Consider the following 6000-nt stretch of genomic DNA (forward strand, 5'->3'; position numbering starts at 1 on the left):
ACCCCAGGGGCCAGAGGCCTCTGGAGAAATCTTCTCCATTCGTGGGGGGCATACCCGAGTTCCAGCGCCACCTGGAATTCAAGGTTTCCAGAGTTGCCGAATTGCCAAGAGAAATTGGAAGTCTTAGGTTTCCATGGTCCTGGCTTTGTTCCGTGTTGTAATTGTTGGTGATGAATTTAAAATAATAAATATCCTCAGGTGAGCCTTGGTGCGCAGGACAAATGGTCCTGGCTCCTGCTCCAATCAAACTTAGGGATCCTTCCACAGGCCTGGGGCCTGCAACTGGCCCTGTTACCTGGCAGACTCCTTGGAGCTGTCCCTGGGGGCGGTTTCTGGGGACCCCAGTACAAGGTACAGCTGTCTGCCAAGGCACAGGTCAAAGACTGTGATAGGCAGAATTCTATCCCTGTTGTTATGGGCATAAAGATGTGAACGTAGAACAGGGCATAATAATGTGAAAAACACTAACATAAAATATGTGATGTGAAAATACTAACAACGAAAATTATGAGAATGAAAAGCAAGGGAATGAAATACAGTAAAATACTTAAATATATTGACAATAAAAACTGTATCTATGGGGCATCTGTCCATAAAAGATAAAACCACTAGAAGAGGGCTTTTAGGAGTAAAGCTAGAGTAACCGTGGAAATGGCCAGAACTCAGGCATATGGCTACAGAAGAGAGCTTCAAACACTTGGGCATAGAAGACAGAGTGACAGCTAGAGTAAAACACCAGCACACACCTGGGCACAACCAGTCCTAATCAAGCAAGGAGGAGTTTGGGCCAGAGAGGAACAGCCATGGGCGGATATAAGCAAAGGCCCCAAAATGGCACGTCTGTGAGCCTCTGTGTCCTGCAGAGGATACTCCTTGCCCAAGAGGACCCATAAAGGCGGAGTGTCATCATGTGGCCCCCGACCTCATATTGAGACAGGATTGGAAGCTGTGTCCAACAACAGACCACAGGCCCTGTTTGACTTTGGGAACTGAGAGACATGGGAGAGGGAGCACAGCAGGGTGTGCTGGAGAGGCAGGCTAGGATTAAACAGGTTAGAATTAAGACATAGCCAGGCACTGGTGGCTCACCGCCTGTAATCCTAGCTTCTCAGGAGGCGAGATCTGAGGATCCCAATTCAAAGCCAACCCAGGCACGAAAGTCCATGAGACTCTTATCTCCAATTAACCACCAGAAAACCACAAGTGGTGCTGTGGCTCAAGAGATAGTGTGGTAGACTTGAGCTGAAAAGCTCAGGGACAGTGCCCAGGCCCAGAGTTCAAGTCCCACCACTGATACAATAAAAAAAGGAAAGATATAGTAATTATGTGTTGTGCTGACTCTGCTACGTTATATTAAGTCAATAATGTGCGTTGCATCATATTACCTGCCTATTGATGAATTATTTCACCTACTCATGACACCTGTCAAAAATAAATTATATTCCTAATCCCTGGTATTATGAATCTACCTCCTTACATGCAAAGGAGACACTGTAATATCTCACATTGTATTTAGATGACCTTAAAACAGAGAGGTCAAGGGCAACAGTAGTGCTTGCTGGAAAATAAACTGATGATACCATTCCCCCTGACAGCCAAATCTCTGTTCTTACTGTCCCTCCCCATCACCGTGAACAAATGATACACTAGTGGCTTTGGAGAAGAGAGTCTGAGATCAAGGCCCCCGGCAGACACAGATGCTACTGAAATCTTGAATCCCTCTACTCAAGATAAGATTCTCTCCCACACCACCTCCACCCCAGTTCACTTCCATCTGCCCTTAATATTTAAAGAGATCTTAGCTGTAAGGGAGGTATGCCATTTCTTCAGCCAGACTGAAGGTGACTTGGTTGTCCTTCCCAGATTTTCAGTCTGAAAAAAACCTGGTCATCTTTCTGCTCCTTTTCTTTTCTTTCAGTGCTGTAATCCTATCCCTGGGGAGGCTAAGGCAGGAGGATTATAAGTTTGAGGCCAGCCTGATTTACACAGTAAATTCCACAACATCCTTCTTACATCCCAAGACGCTGCCTCCAAAACAAAACAAAACAGGAAGATCGTTGTAGATAACCTAGGTTTGCCCAGAGGAATCACAAAAGCCCTTAATAACAGTAGTGGAAGGCAAAAAAAAGAAATGGGATATTGAAAGCCCATAAAACTAAATAGGATGTTGCTGCTACCTTGGGGATAAAGGAGATGGGCAAGAATTAAATTCTGCAACAGCTTCAACTTACTTGAGAGCAAAATGATCCCCAGAGCTCCAGGAAGAAATAAAGCTCTTGCATTTATTCTAAGACCCTGGGCAGAGAATCCAGGGTCTTGGGACTTCTGGCACTTGAACTATAAACAATAGATAGGAACTGTTTCCATTGCCCAAATCTGTTATGCAGAGATAGAGGCTTAAAACGGAACATGGTTCTGCATTTCAATACCAAAGCCATGCTAATGAAGTGAGAGGGGTCTATAATGAGAACAGCACATGGCATTCTCTGTTTTTTTTTGTTTGTTTGTTTTGTTTTGTTTTCACTCAGTTCTAGTATCACAGCCTATACAAGCCCTTCCTCAGCTCCTCTAGGCCAATAGATAACTTCTTTGCTGGAGTCCTGTGTTCTTCCTAAACACAACCACGTGTGGCTCAACTGTTTGCAGATGCTGCACACACTTGTAGGAACAAAAGCACAGGAAGCTTTCATCTTTGGATAGCCAAAATGGCAAAGCAAAATTTCTAAAAGCTTACCACCCAAGCTCTGTGTCTACAGGCATCTAAAATAGTCATAATTATAATTAATTTCCTGTTGCAACTAGTTGCTGTACAGATTACCTAAAGCCCTGGGTATTCCTGACAAAAGACAAATATTCCATTTCTATCTGAAGTGGCAGCTTCCAGAATATTGTCTGTGGCAGAAACTTTTAAACTAGCCTTAAAAATTGAAATAAAATGTACCCAGGTGTTGGTGGCTCATGCCTGGAGTCCTAGCTACTCAGGAGACTGAGATTTGAGGATCTCAGTTCCACACCAGCCCAGGAAGAAAAAAATATTTGAGACTCTTATCTACAATTAAGCAGCAAAAAGGAAGATGTGGAGCTGTGCTTAAGTATCAGCCTTGAGCAAAAACATCTCAGCTCAATTTTTAAGGCATCCCAGATGCTGTCAAGCTGTCACCAAATCTTTATCTTGAGGCATATCCTGCATGGTCTAGGCTAATCCACACATGGCAAATCCCTGGCCCAGTTATCTAAGGCAAGTAAATGACCTAAATTGGCTCATCTTGCCCCATCCCTCTGCAAAAAAAAAATCTATGGGTTTGGGGGAGGTTTCTACCATTCTTCCCTTTCATTTTCCTTATGAGCACACATTTATTTTCTCGTATTTTATTATCTTTGTGCAAAGGGGTTTCAATTCAACATATCAGTTTGAGTCCAATCCATCTTTTTGTTGTTGTTTTTGGTCTTGGGGCTTGAACTCTGGGCCTGGGCACTGTCCTTAAGCTCTTCAGGTTAAAGCTAGTGCTCTGCCACTTGAACTACAGTGCCATTTCCAGTTTTCTGGTGATTATTTGGAGATAGGAATCTCACGGACTTCTGTGCCCAGGCTGGGTTTGAACCATGATCAGCAGATCTCAGCCTCTTAAGTAGCTAGGTTTACAGGAGTTAGCCACCAGGGCTGGGCCCAATGAGTCTTGATCAATGTCATCTCTTCCTTCACTCTCCCCCCCACAATCACCACAGCCTTTTACAGCCAACCCTGGGTGAAGATGACTGGATGACAGCGTCAGGGTAGAAAGAGGCAGGTCTGTGATGGCCTCTTGGAAAGACTGCTTGATCCCTTCTTCCCTCAAGCCACCCAACCTCTGGACTCAGCATTATGTGAGCAACATTATTATATAGCTCTGGAGACAGGTGATGGAACAAGCTCAGCATAAAAGTTTTTTTTTTTTGCCAGTCCTGGGCTTGAGCTCAGGGCCTGAGCACTGTTCTTGGACTTTCTCAAGGCTAGAGCTCTACCACTTGAGCCTCAGCACCACTTCTGGCTTTTTTCTATGTATGTGGTACCGAGGAATCGAACCCGGGTCTTCATGCATGCTAGGCAAGCACTTTAACCACTAGGCCAAACTCCCGGCCCTCAGCATAAAAGTTTTAAAGAATGTATATCCTTTAAACAAAAGCAAACATATTTCCCAAGACTAATGCACAAATAAATTATAGTCAGTGTTTACACTTAAGAAGAGGACATGAGGTAAGGATGTGAAAGGAAAGGAGATTTTCCTCTTTTTTTGCACTTGTCTGAAAGGATTCATTTTAAATGATAAGTCTCTCTATATTACTTTTTGTGGGTTTGTATATAGTCAAAGGAACAGGGATAGAGGACCAGAAACAAATAACAATTTTATCCTATCCATGCTTCCAGTTATGCAAAAAACTGATAATAAAAATATAGGGATAACTCCCTGTCCCAGTCTGCACACACTAATGAGGACTTGTATCTGTGAAGTGTGAAAATGAATCAGAGACTTTGAGAGTCTTTGAGATCCAGGCAGCCCAGGACACCTGTAACGACTCTAAGATGTCATAGTAATCAGCTCACTGTCATAACCAAGTACCCAAGACCAGGTGGCTTAAAACCAATAGAATTGTATTTGTGTAATTCTGAAGTCAAGGTATGAGAGGTCAGCTTCTTCTAAGACTTCCCACTTGGCTTGCAAAATGGAAGTCTCCTCCCCCATCTTCACATAGGCTTCCCCCTAGAATTACAAAGGGATTTTGTGGAATTGGGTGCTTCCCTGGACATCTGAGTATTTGCTCAGTTTCCACCTTCTCTGTCTTCCTGCTCATCTCTTCTCTGATATTTTCTTTCCTTGCATTGCCCTTCTCGCCCCCTATTGTATTGTGTGTCTTATCTCTTCAAGTTATTGTTTATTATCTACTTACATTGATAAAGTATAATCTCTACCAGGATAGAGATTCGTGTTTTGTCCACAGACTTTTCCCAAGTACCGAAAGCTGTGTCCAGAAAATAGAAGATTTTCTGTAAAGACACTTGTGGAAGTGTTTACAACAGATTCCCTCCAAGCCTTGCAGAGAACCACAGAACAAAGAGTACACGAGGCTGTGCTTTAAGGAGCCTTGCTACCCCTGGGTCTAAGCCCCATTCCTAATTCTGCTTCCCACAGTAGCTGCGGTGATAGGCATATACCACCATGCCCAACCTTTTCTAGGATAGGAACCTTGTGAACTTTTTTGCCAGGTGGGCCTAGAACCAAAGTCCTCTTAATCTTTTTACCCCTTATAGCCAGAATAACTGACACTAGCCTGTCTAGCGCCTGGTTAGTTTCCATTTTTACTTAATAAAGCCATTCTCTCAAGACACTGTAATTCTTTGTTGCAGGAAGTTAAGCTGATTACAAAGTTGGAACTAAGTTTGCCTTCACTTCTGACACCGATATATTGTAAACGTGACAGGTTCTCCAATAATTTTGGTTTCATAATTTACTAGAAGGGGCTGGGTTTACAGGTATGCTTTATTTCAGCGCAAGGGTGTACATTAAAATCAGCCAAAAGAAGACCTACATGTAGTTGGAGCCATTGAAAGGCTCAATGCAGAGGAGTCTATGGGGGCCTAGTGTAGAGGGGATTCTATATGGGGGTCCCATGTGGAAGCACCCCAGATGGAGGGCCTGGTGTGCAAGGGCCCCTTCTGGAGGTGTGGAGTTTCTGGTTTCTGATCCCTGTAGATTCTGGAAAGAGTTGCCTTCTGTTAGCTTTGTGTATGAAATGAACAGGAAAGACTACCAACCAGGGAATCAGACTCATAGCTTGGCTACCAGAGTTTTCAGGGGGTTTAATCACTACAACCCTCATGGTTGACCTTCAGCCTCTAGTCTCTCACTGGGACCAAGATAATACCTTTAATGTCTGGCTCCTCTGGACTGGGAACTAATTCTTCAGATACAGTAAGCCCAGGCAGATAGAAACACAAACAATTCTTCTCTCTCTCTAGCAGAA

This window comes from Megascapheus bottae, chromosome 7 (assembly GCF_031878675.1).
Source record: "Megascapheus bottae isolate mThoBot1 chromosome 7, mThoBot2.hap1, whole genome shotgun sequence".
Taxonomy (NCBI): domain Eukaryota; kingdom Metazoa; phylum Chordata; class Mammalia; order Rodentia; family Geomyidae; genus Megascapheus; species Megascapheus bottae.